This window comes from Chanodichthys erythropterus, chromosome 11 (genome assembly GCF_024489055.1).
Source record: "Chanodichthys erythropterus isolate Z2021 chromosome 11, ASM2448905v1, whole genome shotgun sequence".
NCBI classification, from domain to species: domain Eukaryota; kingdom Metazoa; phylum Chordata; class Actinopteri; order Cypriniformes; family Xenocyprididae; genus Chanodichthys; species Chanodichthys erythropterus.
Window position 1 is genome coordinate 36,736,728 of NC_090231.1, and position 15,970 is coordinate 36,752,697.

At 37.3% G+C, this 15,970-nt stretch overlaps 1 protein-coding gene across 1 annotated transcript in view; it reads right to left on the minus strand.

Annotated features, from left to right (window-relative positions):
• The window catches only part of plekha7b (pleckstrin homology domain containing, family A member 7b), a 127,638-nt gene that overhangs the window by 110,685 nt on the left and 983 nt on the right, over window positions 1-15,970 (minus strand). The gene's annotated exons all lie outside the window — the stretch shown is intronic.

A 15,970-nucleotide genomic window follows, 5' to 3' on the forward strand; every position in this document is an offset into this window, starting at 1 on the left:
TTGAGGTGTGCATGTTCTTGTTTAGAGAAGAAGTATTGTTGACTCAGCATAACTGTTCTGCTAATACTGATTGGTTCATGTTTCTCCACCCGGCTTCCTAGAATCAATTACTAGATGCTTTGAGGAAAAGGTTGTTGTTTCTACACCACACTGCCAGCAAGAACTCTTTAAATCATGTCTTTAAATCACTCCAACACAGGACACAGCACTACAAAACAGTAAAGTCCTGCCCTAACAGCAACTTGCAGGAAGATTGCTCTCTCAAATGTTACTTGGAAAATCCCAGGTAGCGTGACTTCCTGCTACAGGAAATGAATGTTTGTTCTGGATGGATGACCTTCCTAAGAAGCCAATACCACATTCACCTGCCTACTCTGTATACATCCTCCTGAGAGTGTCTATGATTTAGACTAATAACACATATGGTCCAATGTAATGTTTTCTTTGAGGAGTCAGTAGTCATCAATAGCTTTAAAAAAGACAAATGGTCCTCCACACCATTTTAGAGAGAGCGTATTGATTTTTTTTTTATTATTATTATTCAGAGATCTACATAAGCCCAGACTATTTAAGGTAGCAAAATCTTCAGACTCACATCTAATTTGGAAACTTTGTTTAAACATGTAAAAACATGTTTAAAACAAAAGCATAATCTGCACAACCCTGCTGTTCAGAATTAACTAAGTATTTGAGGCTTTTCTTCAAACACGCACCCGTAAGACTGTGAAGATCATAGTTCGATAGCAAAATCTCAAGTATTAGCCATTGGAATTTCCTTTTCCTTTAAAAAAGGAGGCCAGCTTCATGGTCTGAATAGCATAATTCCTCAATCTAAACCCCAAAGACTGAAACGTCTGGAGCAGAGGAAAAAAAGACATTGTTTACAAGCTCAAGTCATCTTAGCAGCTCCTTTTATGTTTAAAGTGAAGGCGAGAGAAAACTGCAGTTCTGCGGTCTTATCCATTTGCTAGCTCTCTTCTAACAAACATTTTGCAAGAGACCTGACATCTGTGTTTAGTTAGAGAAGCTTTTTGGGTCCACGTCAGTGTTGTTATTGTGTTTTTTTCTTAAGATTTTAAAAGATAGGACAGTAAGCAGACAAGAAGCAAAGCGGTAGAGAGGGGGACGAGATCGGGAAAGGTCCGAGAGCCGGGACACGAACTCGGGTCGCCCGAAGCACAATGGCATTATAGGTCGGTGCGCTGCCCACAAGGCTATCGGCGCCAACAGTGTTGTTATTGTTTAAAAAAAAAGAATTCAATTGAAAATAATCATTCATTCATTCTGAGACATTCTGCCATCTGTCTGTTTTACCCCCTTTAAACTTAGAGAACCAACAGAATTGATTAATTCTGATCCTACAACCACAGCAGAGCCTGTTTACTTTGCTCCTGAGTATTAAAACTACCTTATTAACCTATATAATGTTCTCATTACCTTTCCTCCATTGATGTAGCTTCATCCTCTTCCTCTCTGATAGTCTCCAATTCAACCTCTGTCTCCTCACGACCAACATCCTGCTTGGTCACACGGCCCAACGGCAGGCAGCTGCAGCAGGTACCCATGTTGGAGGTGGCTCTAGCATCTCTACGGCCCCTATGTCTGCTGTCTCTTCGGTCTACAAACTTTCTCATGTAGTGCGACACGCATAGTTACATCTCAACCACGTTTCTGAATTAAGCGCGGGCTGGAGGGTTAAATACGACAAGTCAAACTGCGTCTGACTGAATGGCCCTGGTGACATACTGCAAAACATAAGCAGCCACTGTCCCCTCTCTCAATTCCCTCATTGTTTCTCCTCTGTCCTTTCCCCTTGTCAATGCTCTGTTATTACACCAAGTGCCATTTGTTTTGACCAGCACAAACAATGTGTTTTTAGCCTGCCATGGCTTTCATCTGTCATGGAAGATGTGGCTGTACCATGGCACTTTGTGTCTGGTGCCTACTTCTTTCTGAAAGGAAGTAACATATGGTATCTGGACAATATGGATGGCTTGAGAATACAATACAACAGTTGTAAGCAGCAAATCAGCACGACTGGTCTCCTACGCTTCAGATTAGATCAGAATATGGCTGAGAGCTGCCCTCTGGCAAGTTATTTAAACTGGACTCACAGCGAGTAGTCCCGGGTTGTGTGTCATTCTTTTTGATTTCAGAATCTGAATTGAATTTAGGTAGCACAGGATGTGCAAACAGTGTAAACAATGTGACACCATCAATACATTCTGTGATCATCCCAACAAAGCAATACAGTTTGTCCAACTAATGGAAAATGGAGGGAGTATTCTGGAAACCTTCAGGGGAAAAAGCCTACTATGGGCCATTAAAAAATATATATATATATATATTATATTAACAGTTTTTTATATTTAATATATTTTTCCACCAGCCATTACTCCAGTCCTCAGTGTCACATGATCCTTCAGAAATCAATATGCTAATTTGGTGCACAAGAAATATTTCTTATCAATTTTCTTATTGTTTGTGGAAGATGTGATACATTTTTATGAATTCTTTGATGAATAGAAAGTTCAAAAGAACAACATTTATTTAAAATAGATTTTTTTTGTGACATTATAAATGTGTCGACTGACTGCCACTTTTGTTTAACCCTTATGCGGTCTTCGTTTGGGAAGTACACTCAGGGTCTTCGGGGTCTCCACAGACCCCAGGCAACAAAACGCAATTTTGTAACAAAATACTTGTTTTTTTAAAAACATAAAAAGTTGTTTTTGTAAAAATATTTATTTATTTATTTATTTATTTATATAAATTTAAAAGATACGAGAAATCCTCCAAAAACTGCACAAATATGAAGTAAAAACATTAATAAACAGAGTAAAATTACATTTGTTACATATATATTTGTTACATATATATATATATAAATTACATATATATATATATATATATATATATATATATATATATATATATATATATATATATATAAAAACATAATACTTTTATTCAGCACTTTCTAGATCTACAAAGAAAAAAAAAGAAATCGGAGTGATAGCTTGTTTTTATGTTAGTGTAAAAAAAAAAAAAAGGTACACTCAGGGTCTTCGGGGTCTCCACAGACCCAAGCAATAAAATGTAATTTTGTTATAAAATAGCTGCTTTTTAAAAAACAAAATGTAATTTTACTCTGTTTATTAATGTTTTTACTTCATATTTGTGCAGTTTTTGGAGGATTTCTCGTATCTTTTAAATTTATATAAATGAATAAATAAATAAATAAATATTTTTACAAAAACAACTTTTTACACAACAAGTATTTTGTTACAAAATTGCATTTTGTTGCCTGGGGTCTGTGGAGACCCCAAAGACCCTGAGAGTACTTCCCAAACGAAGACCGCATAAGGGTTAAACAAAAGTGGCAGTCAGTCGACACATTTATAATGTCACAAAAAAAATCTATTTTAAATAAATGTTGTTCTTTTGAACTTTCTATTCATCAAAGAATTCATAAAAATGTATCACATTTTCCACAAACAATGAGAAAATTGATAAGAAATATGTCTTGTGCACCAAATTAGCATATTGATTTCTGAAGGATCATGTGACACTGAAGACTGGAGTAATGGCTGGTGGAAAAATATTAAAATATATTAAATATAAAAACTGTTGTTTTAAATTGCAATAATATTTCAGAACAATATTACTGTTTTTATTGTATTTGATCAAATAAATGCAACCTTGGTGATTATAAGAGACTTCTTTAAAAATAAAAAATAAATAAATAAATAAATAAAAACCTTTAGAAAAATCTTACCGACCCCTTTTTCTTTTGAAATAATCCTTTTAAAAATAAATTAACATAAAAAAAAAAATTAATACATTTAATTTTAGGGACAATTGTGGAAGAACAATCCATTTCTCTGATGAAGTGAAGTTCTCAAGAATCCAAATTTGATGTCCATATTTATTTTTATAATGTTACAACAGTGACACAGCGTGTCGAACATACTGTGCTATATTGTGTGAAAGTAATCAGGAAATTAATAGACCTAGTCAGACAAAATTAATGATGCATATAATTAAATAATTAAAAAAAAAAATTATATATATATATATATATATGTTGTCACAAAACATGTGCAATGTTATTATATTGATCTTCCAGTCAATTTGATTCAAATTCAGATTCAACATCCTGTGGGACATGGCCAATTCAATTCTAATTCGTGCTCATGAATTGAAAGGGAGCCAATTCTTACATTTGGCCCAACCCTGGAATGCTCAAAATGATCAGTCATGCCTGGATTCATAAGCAGACCCCCCTGCTGCTGCTGGTGAGATACAAATAACACGATTTCCACAAGATAAATGATTAATGCTGCAGGTAGTTCAAAAGGAGCATTTCTCTTTTTTTCCCCGCGAGCAGTTCGGTCCACTGCGGTTCCACTGCGCACAGCCCCCACCGCAACAGGAAAACATTAAGCAGTCCCGTCACAGCGAAAGGCTCCTGCCTCACTGAAAAACGCAGCATAATCACTTTATCCCCTATTCTCTTCAGAGAAAGAGGGTAAGGGGGAGAGAGAAAGAGAGAGAGGTAATACTGGCACAAACATGCTGTCTCATAATGCCTCATGCGTATGCTGAGAAACATCTGAGAGATCAAACCAAACTAGTGCACAAGTCAAGAGACCTCAGATTTCAAATCAATCTAACTGAAGTGAACATCTGCTACTGAGTAAGCATCCATCCTATGTAAACATTACGGTATGAAACAGCTGACTGAGAGAGAAAGAGCCAGAAAGAGCCACTGCACCTATATTATTTGCAATATTTTACTTGCACTGCAATATTTTGTCTGACGTACTGTGACAAAGCACAACCACTGCTCAGCACTGAGGCTGACTACAAAATTGAGCCAATCGCACTTAGGGATTACACAAAGGAAACAAAATTTCAGTGGAGCGGATGTCAAGTAAAGGTCACACACACACACATTCATAGTATTCCTGAAGAGGCCAAAACAAAAAGTCTGACAAAGTCTAGCCATAATAATCACACACACACACACACACACACAGTAATAAGCATTTGAATCTGACTGATAATAAACTGATGAATAATATGCTGTAGTTTAGTTTGAACAACTCCACCAGTCGTGATTAGTATCTGCTTTCTTAAAACACTGGCATTATTTTTTAATCCAGTTTAGTCCAGTTCATTATTTTTTTAATCCTTTTTTGAGATGAGAGACAAATTAAAATCCAAAATATGTTTTCATATGAACTTTTATCACAGAATAGGAAAGGAACAAACCCAAAACAAACAAGTCACCATGAAATCAAAATTGACAATGGTTATTTTTTTTTTTTTATATTATTGCAGTGTTTTTTTTTTATAAACCATTAATCCGCGCACATCATTATTTTTTACAAAAAAAAAAATTCATGTACCCTCATAATCTTCAATAAAAAAAACATGAACTTCCCCTCCCCCTCTCATCATCTCTTCTCTTTCTCTGATGGGGTGTGCACTGAGGCGAGAGCGGGACAATAATCCGTCCCCTCCAGCAACCTGTGACTCACATGAGATAGCAGCAATTAGCAAACAATTATCATCCAACAATCCAATCATACGCAAACATTGAAATTTAAATAACCACTCTTTCAAATATCCTTGGATTTCTGCAAAAACAACTGGTTTAGAAATGACTGTCCATGTTTACAAAGACACTTATTCTATAGATGGGACATGATGGTAAACTTGTCAATTGGTAATGTTAGGTTGGGTATGTTGATGCAACAATACGGTTGTGCGAATAATCATAAATGATTTTCAATTCCGATTTTGGCTTCCAACAATTATGAAAACAAGATAATCGAGGTAAAATGATTATTGTGCCGCTGCCACATTCATTCTTTCATATCTGACAAAGTCAAACTAAACATCCAAATCAGCCGAATAAGTAAGTGTTGTAAAATGCAGTCTACTGTTGCTAAACTTCTGGACGTGCCTGATATTAAAGAGTTAGTTCACCCAAAAATTCTGTCATTAATTAATCATCCTCATGTTGTCAACATGTCAAGACTTTTGTTCATCTTTGGAATACAAATTAAGATCTTTTTGATGAAATCTGACAGCATTCTGTCCCTCCATCAAGTGCCTTCACAACTGGAACTTTGATGCTTCAAAAAGTTTATAAAGAGATCGTAAAACTAATCTGTTTGAATTGAGTGGTTTAGTCCAAATTTTCTGAAGAGACATGAACAGAGATTGAATTTAGGCTTTTACTCGCATATAAACATTGATCAGCACATACACAGAAGCTCAAATGAACCTGAATGATACATACGATCAAACATCTTCAGGAAGCTCAAACGTGCTGCATAACCAATGAGGCTCATTTTAATGTGTTACACAGCACGTTTGAGCTTCTGAGTGTTTCTGTGTTATACACTGTGTATGTTGATGATAATGCAAAGAAGAGAGACTTTAATGCGCACTTCTTGTACTGTGTTTTATTAAGCACTTACAGTGATTTCCTGGAGTGAAAACGGACGCTTCATCTTTTGTGTGATGTACAATAAACTATCAAATTCATCAGTAAAGTTTTGGCCATCATTTGGACGGGCTCCGCTACAAAAGGCTAATTTAGGTTGTGGCGATTATTCCGGTATTGGCGATAACCATGATATTTAAAATGAATAGGATGCTTATGATATCATGACATGTAAATACTCCAGTGCCAGTACCTGGTTGAGCTCTCAGGTGGCAGTATTGCACCTTAACGCTGACGCCTGTCAAACAAGAAGAAGACGCAGCGCGCAGCTATTCCGAGCGGGAGAGTGAGAGGCTCTAGGCGTTTCTCAATGTCAAGGAAGGATCCTCGGAAGCCAGAATTTTGAGGATGCTATGTCATCGACATCCGTCGAAGGACTGTTCCAATGTCGAGGATCCTCAGAATTTCAAACAAGGACTGAGTCCTTCGTTTGAAAAATATCCCATATACAGGAAAGGATGCATATATGTAACCTTCATGCTCTTCACGCTCTAAAATCACCCACAATCCTATGCGCGCAGCTTTGCGATCTTGTTCAAAAAATTTATGTCAAAAAAAAAATGTCGGACGTTAGCGGGCAATATGCTTTCAAATGTAAGTATATTTACGTTACCAAACATTTGTTATAACTGTAATAAATATGTAAGATAAATAAAGTTTAACGTTTAAATGCCGGTACAAATTACTACCGTTTTGATATTATAAATTATACAAATACAAATTACTTTATTCATGGCTAACTGAACCGGACCGTCATTTAACAATTGTTAGCTTTGTTGCCGTCACCGGCATTTCTTTTACCTTTTCACTGATGTAATGACGCAATGACGTGTACTTACTAGTCTGTTTCATTTACGTGTTTTCTCCGAATGCTAAAGAGTAGCCTCGCCTAGCCTCTGAAGGAAGTGACTTGGAAGGACCAGTCCTGCTAAGGAAGTATCCTTGACATTGAGAAACGCCTACTGTCTGCACCTGAAAAAAGTAAATAAGCTCGACAGTATGGGAGTTTTTCGGCTCCTTAGTCAGCCCAATCCACAGTATTTGCCTAGCTACAGTCAGTGCGAAGGGTGGCAACACCATCAATCTCTTACCCACCTCCGTGTCCATCACCCTGCAGATTACACCATTTTACAGAGTAAGTTGCGGCAGCAAGTCACAAGGATTCTATAAATATCGCGATATATCGATACCGTGATATTTTTGGCCACGATAACCGTGGTGTGAAAAATCCAATATCGTGACAGCTCTATTTCTGACATTTTCAGTGCATGAGATTGTCCCGTTTTGTTGTTGCATGAGCTCTTGAAGCTTCGCCCTCTTCTTAAAAAGGGGGCCGGGAGCAGCAGCTCATTTGCATTTAAAAGGACACACACAAAAACGGCATGTTTTAGGGTGTTCCATTGTGTTTCCACAATGCAAGGGTTTCTGAGTGAATGAGATGGAGGGAAGTTAGCGAGGGAAGGACATAAAAAAATTGGACGTAAACGCAGCCATATGCGAAGATACACAGGTGTATCCTTCCCTCGCATCCTAAGGGGGTGGAGCTATGATGCGAGCAAAGTAAGCGAAGAAAGGAAAAGAGATTGCACAAATAAGAAATGAGAAGCACCCGTTGTGACACACGACATAAGTGTGCCATGAAGTTCGAAGGAGAAGTGGCTATGTTTCTCCATGTTTCCGCGTTACTTCTCGCATGAATTTCACAACACACTTACGTCACTTGCTTTTCAAACACATTAGGGATGGCATGAGTATGTGAGCAAATGATGAGGGAATTTTATTTTGGGGGGGTGAACTATCCCTTTGAACAGGATACCAGGGGGTTAGTGAATAAGTTATTTTTTTGTTCTTCCCCATAACAGGCTCTTTTCAAACTTTCAATCCTCAATGTATCAACTCTGAAGAAACACAGGAAGGTCTGGGCCATCCAAATAGGTCTCTAGGTTAAAATAAGCACATATGTCTACAGTAGAGGTTGTAATTAATATATAAAACATGACAGTTCACTTCAAAAACACTCAGTAGTAGCCTAATCTGGAGTGTATCTCCACTATATTTCAAACCGATGTGACAGCAGGTAATGTAGCATGACTCTACAGCATCAGAAAGTAAAATGTCAAAAGGTCATTTGCAGGATGAGTGAGCTTTGCCTCTGAAATAAAGGTATGGGACTACTTAAAAACACATCTACACAGGAACAGTGATGCGTGGAGGGGGGTTGCTGGTTTAGCACAAATGCTGCTCCACTGACATTGCTGGGACATGGAGCCTATAGGGAAATCCATCCTCTTTAATCAACATTTAAAGTGTTTTGCTCCCAATCAACTGAAACACATCATGGTTAATTAACTCATTGCATCCTAAGAACTGCAGGAGACTGAACCAATAATGGGGGGTGGGATCAACACACCATAAGTGGATCTGAAGAGAAAGAGCGATTGAGGAAAAAAATACCACAAACTGAAATTCTACATTTTTTCCCAAGAGTTTGAGCTGTGGGAGTGCCGGAGAGCTGGTGTTTGGGAATCTGATTCTCTGTAGGCGGTCAATTTAGGGCTACAGTCACATGGAAATACAACACTTCCACTGCAGCTCTAGTGGGATGTAAACCCAAATGACAAAAAGGATATTGTCCAAATAGGACACCATTGTGTCTAAGTGCCTTTGGGGAGATATAGAATTGCACAAATTCAGTACAGAATGACTTTTCTGAGTATCTGTTGGCTTTTTAGGGAGGAAAAACTAGGAAATCCACATTTCACAAGGCAAACAAATATTTCCAATCCAATGTTTTCCAGTCCACTGGGGTGTTTCACACGTGCTCGTTCACTCAAGTGTAAATATATATCTACCGAGCAAAAGTTTGGGATCAGCATAAATTTTTAAATGTTTTTAAAGAAATCTCTTCTGCTCAACAAGGCTATACTTATATATTGAGTATAATTTAAAATATATTTTAGTCAAAGCTGAATTTTCAGCAGCAGTCTTCGGTGTCACATGATCCTTCAGAAATCATTTTAATATGCAGATTTGGTGGTCAAGTAACATTTCTTCTTATTATTATAAAAGTTGAAAACAGTTGTGTTGCTTAAAATTTTTGTGGAGAAATACTTTTTAGGATTCTTTGATGAATATAATGATAAAAAAGAACAGCATTTATTTGAAATAGTAAAGATGTTACAAAAGATTTCTGTCACTTTTAATCAACTCATGAAACAAAAATATTTTCTTTAAAAAAAAAAAAAAAAAAAAAAAAAACATTTATTGACGCCAAAGTTTTAAATGGTAGTGTATATTCTCAAGAGGAGGATATTTTCTTCCTCCATTGAGGCTCATGTAAATGAGTTTGATTTTACTACGGCCGCTCACACTCAACAGTCCTGCCATTGTGTTGACTTCTCTTATTTCCAAAAAACCTGCTGCACAAGCAGCGGCTGTTGTCACGGCAGCGACATGCAGACTTGGCCTGAGCTCAGGCTGTTTGGATGAGCATTGAAGTGAAAGAAGGGGGTCTGGGGGGGGGCCTTCCTCAAACAGAGTCACCATGGACCTTAACATCAGGGTAACACGCCATATTTAATTTAATGCAGATTCTTAAACAAGTGACAGAAGTGCAATTCGTTCACTATTTTGTTTTTCGAAGCATCAAAAATATGACTTTCTAAAAATACAAACAGTAGACAAAGCACTCCGAGAAACATCGGTTGTGAAAGTCAAATGACTTCCGCTAGAACATATTCTACCCCAAATAACCTACCTGGTAAACAGACTAACCAACTGGCACAAGAAACTTTTAAATTCAGGGCAACCCTGACTGCCCTATAGGGGAAATCTCTTATGTGTGAACCTGCCAATATAAGCCCTTGGTAAGAGGAAGGACAGATAGTCACTCTGATAAACAACACTGACCCTCGACCCTTCTGAAAAGCTGCTGAAGCGAGACAGATGTAGAGTGGAAAGGACATCTCCGCACAAGCGCTATCCCTCAAATGTCTGATCATCCAGGCTGGAATGGAGGCCTGCTGAGACCACCTGCCATTCACTCTCTGAGGCTGAGACACCAATGTAGGCTGCAGAGATGAATCACCTTGACTCTTTATGACTCAGCCAAATCCTTCTGATGTCGACTGAGTTCAATAGGCATTCTTCACACTGTGCTGACCTTCGAAGACCTTTCAGAGATCATTTGTCCTGAGTCACAACCTCCTAATAAAGTCATACAGAAGTGGAGAGTATCTAAAAACCATACTTGAGTAAAAGTACAGATACCTTACAGCCAAAATTACTCCATTAGTAGTTACAAATCACCAATTCTAATACGACTTGAGTAATAGTCTTAGAGTATCTGATTTTAACAGTATTCTACTCATACTGAATGTAGGCTCAACAATGCACTAGTCCTCGACACCTAAGAGACATGCCAGTGAAAATAAGAAACAATTGATTTGTGAGGTGAGAAATCATGTTTATTTTCTAAAATCAAAATAAAACTGAACATATCAATATTGCAATAAATCAAGGTCAACACAACTGCCTCTTAAACGTCTACAAACTCAAGTCTCAGTTAAGCACATTTAAGAGCTCAAAAAGGATATAAGTAAACCAACACCTTTCCAAATGGTTTCAATATAACGGATACATAAATAATGTTAAGTAAAATTAAATAGTCAAAGCTTACTTGTACTGGACATGTGCTGGTTTCAGCCTCATCACCAGCTGCAGTCATGACCTCATCTCCTAAATCAAACAGCTGCGATCAGCAACCACCTGCTAATGTACTCACATTCATGTAAAGTAGCCTTGCTGACAAGTTTGGGTGAGTAAGGGCAAAAGGCATCAGATATAGTACCTTCAATGCCCTGTAGATGGCAATATCACTTCTTTATAGCAGAAATAAACTGCTGCAGAAAAAGTTAGGTGTCATGCAAAATTTAATGTGTAATTGCATTACTCATCACAAATGTATTGGAGTAAAAAGTACATTTACTTGTTCAAAAATGTAGTCAAGTAGTGAGTAAAAGTTGTTAATATCTTTGATACTCAGTAAAACTACATGGTAGCCAAAAAAGATACTTAAGTGCAGTAACTAATTACATTTACTCAAATACTTTACACCACTGTCCCTCAAACATGTACTAATATTATATGCATATTGTAATGAAAAACTATATTATGAAAATAAAACCTGGAATTCTATGTGTACAAATTCATTTTGATTTGATATATATATATATATATATATATATATATATATATATATATATATATATATATATATATATATATATATATATATATATATATATATATATATATATAAAAAGAGTAATATTACAACTATTAACTATTATGACAATTTAAAAGCACCATTTTCTTTTTTATATATTTTTTAAAATGTAATTTATTCATGTGATGGCAAAACTGAATTTTAGCAGTCATTACTCCAGTCTTCAGCGTTATGATTCTTCATTAATGTAAATGTCTTAAAGTGTCACTTTTGATCTATGTTAAAATGTATTAATTTAGCTTGAGATTGTACAATGTCCTAAAGGGATAGTTCACCCAAAAATGAAAATTTGATGTTTATCTGCTTACACCCAGGGCTTCAGTAGAACACAAATGATGATTTTTAACTCCAACCGTTGCGGTCCGTCAGCCATATAATGCATGTCAAAGGGAACTTCGTCTATAAGAGTAAAAAAAAAAACATGCACAGACAAATCAAAATTAAACCCTGAGGCTCGTGACGAAACATTGATGTCCTAAGATATGAAACAATCGGTTTGTGCGAGAAACCGAACAGTATTTATATAATGTTTTACCTCTAAAACACCGAACGCACTCTGACAACGGAAGTGATCTCTCGCACTCATTGAAGTATAAGCGTGAAAGATCACTTCCGTCATCAGAGCGCGTTTTCAGACCTCACCAACCGGATGCGCAAGGGAGTTGGACATAGTGGTGTTTTAAAGGTAAAAAAATTATATAAATACTGTTCGGTTTCTCGCACAAACTGATCGTTTTGTGCCTTAGGACATCAATGTGTCGTCACGAGCCACAGGATTTAATTTGGATTTGTCTGTCGTGTTTTTTTTACTCTTATAGACGGAGTTCCTATTGACGTGCATTATATGGCTGACAGATTGCAACGGTTGGAGTTAAAAATCATCATTTGTGTTCTACTAAAGAAACAAAGTCACCTACATCTTGGATGCCCTGGGGGTAAGCAGATAAACATCAAATTTGCATTTTTGGGTGAACTATCCCTTTAAAAACTGTTTAAAATTTACTTAAAGAAACACTCTTTTAAACTGGAAAAGGCACCGGTTTCACAGAAAGGTCCACCTTCAGTCTTCTGCATACAGTGAAGGAGAATGTGCCTCTGTCGGCAGCCATGTCTCAGAATGAGTGGGACCATCTGAGAGTCTTTTTCCCCATTCATATCATTTAATAAGATGAATGCTGGATGGATACAGACATACAGTAAATCCATTAGCCATACGTTTTGTGGGACTTATTAAATGTTTGGCATAATTCAATTCTGCAGTATATCAAATATAATTTGGATAATAATCCAGTATGCCGGATACAGAGCAGTCCCCCCATGAACTACACAAAAATAATAATCACATCAGCAGAAATGATGGTCTCTGAGAGTGGCTAATGTAACGCAAGCATGCTTTGTCTCAAGGACAGTCTAAGCATCACTGTCTCTCTCTACTGCTCCATTTTTAACAACCTCCAGCACTCTACTGTACACCATTTGCAGTCTACGGCAATGAATGTTGATTTATAAAACTACAAGAGGATAAAGAAAAATAAAGTCCTCATAAAGTTTGAAGTGAGGGAAAACACTCAACCACTTATGGCTGCCAGTCTTGACCCAAATGGTGTATGATAAATTCTTTGGGATAAGTGAGCCAAATAACCACAGACAGTAAACAATGCAATTTAAACCACAAAATGAGCAGATTAAAGCAGTGGAAGGAACTCACCATACCTAAAAAGGCAGAAATAGGCAACAAAGTATGCAGCCTTTTCTATTCTAGCATTCTTCACCTGAAATAACAATCAGCTCCCTTTTCTAGCCCGTTAACACAAAATGACACAAAGACAATGTCCAGCAGGATCAAAACAGGAACTATAATGTCATTTAGCCCACAAATAAGTTCATTACTTTACAGTCTTGACATTTCAGCTCACGAAGGCTTCTGAGCTGCACTGTTCAGTATTTGACTGTGCCCAGACACAGCACAATGAGTCCCTTCACATGGCCCACAATAAAACTGTCAGCAGTAACACATTTCTAAAATCATTTTCTTTGACCTTTAAAACACCCCCCTCACTTTGTCGAGATGCATTTTTCTGGTCAGACACCAATGGAGCATTGAACTAACAAATAAACAGCTTTATGGGAAAGTGGTGCTATTTAGATGCAAAGAAGACTGCAAGACACTAATGCATTCCGGACTGCATGGGCTACGTTGGTGGCACATCAAGATAACTGGGTGATTGTCACATTATTCTCATTGGTACTCATCTGTGTACGATGCATATGAGACTTATGTTGAATAAAACAACTAATGAGTAATACAGATCGCATCACAAACATACTATTTCAATAAAGAAACTGAGTTAGCACAATATATCAACAGCCCAGTCTGTCACTGCCGGATTGTGCACTTAATATTTACTCTGGTGAATGAATTCAAGGACTCGCCAAAGCTAACACTAAAAACAAGCCACAAGTAAACATTGTTTTCAATGCAATCCTGCAGCAAATCATTACATGGCAATTGTGTAGAAGGCAGCAAAGATGGACTCTACACAATTCAGACATGAATCTGTGATGGGGAAAATCTTATCTAGTAGCTTCACATTGCCTTCCATTTGCTTCTGCTGCCCCAATTGGTTTGTTAATGTGCGGCATAAAGTGCAATCACATCGGTTGTTTACTGCCAGCTGTCGGGTTGATTTCTCAATTCAATTAAACAAGCAGTTTAAACAAACTAATAATCTGCCAGCCAAAAAAAAATGTTTTTATATGTCACACAGAACAGGTCCTACAGTAAAGGACGCTGAATTACTATGAATAACTAGATACTTTGATGATGGTGGTCTGGTTGCGGTTTCCACATTAGCGGAGCCGAATGGGTAAAGTGACATTGGAAAGCCAAGCCACCATGAATTGGCTGTGTGATCTTGCCATACATCTCTGTCATTCCACGGGCATATGGGCACATGCGCGTACACACGTACAGACAGAGTACAACATCCGCTAAACGGAGAAGGTTAAGGTCCTGCATATTGTCGTACATGAGGAGAATTTTAATGGGAAAACCCATCCAGTTCTGCTGGGCAATGCCCTTTATTTCCACCATTAAGTGGGCAAAGAGAGAGGGAATGGGCTGCATGGATGACTGTAAACAGTAGTGAGGGCCCTATAATCAGAATGAAAGACTCTCTTTTTCATCATATAGCTTAGATCAAACAGAATCGGATCTCCTTGCCATTATCACTTGTAATTTAATGTCATCCAAGAAAAATGGTAAAGCTAGCTAATATAAAAATGCAGAGCAGATACAAACAACAAGCATGTCTCAATCTGAAATTCTACCAAACTATACTAAGGTTAAAAAAAAAACACATTAAAGTAATAATAGAATGCCAACATCAATATGCTCCATTTTAGATGAAAGACTGAAAATAGCATCTACTGGTTCCAAGGGAAATCATCTTTCACTTTCAGAGCATGAGCTGGCTCATTAATACAGAAGTATTTAATGCATTTTGCAGCATTATCTTGGGAAGCATTATCTAGAGAACAACTGTAACGTTTATGACATCTAATTGCAGAGAGGATATCTTACATATTTGCTTTCATTTCTGTACTATTCATGCTACCAATTCACAATAGCACTGACAACTGAAGAGATGGATGAGAGACATGTCAAAAACCAACACCAAAAATCTTTGTCATTGAGAGGCTATTACCAAGCCACACATCCTGTCATATTCAGGTGATATAGGCAATGTTCTATAAAGCAGCACTGACCACAGCCACCGTAGCAATTCTATTAATGCTTCAAAACCACTTTTAGGCGATTGCATCCTCTGTAAGTTCCGCCTGTCATTGAAAATGATTAGTGTCCCTCGTCTAACACACCTGATTTAACTCATCAGCTCATTAGTACAGAGTGCAACCCTGCATCCCAATGTGCATACTATTCGTCCTATCCACCCTAAATAGTGTTGAATATTAATGTCACATACTATTCAGGATGGATAGTATGCACATTGAGATGCAGGTCAAGACTTTACTTGGGTGTCTGATAAGGAAGATATCCAAAATGTGCAATAATGGAGGGTCCCCATGACAGGTTTGAGAAGCTCTGTCTCTGCAGCTAATTTTTCCAGACAGCTCCCTTAGCTGTACTTCTCTCCCTGCCA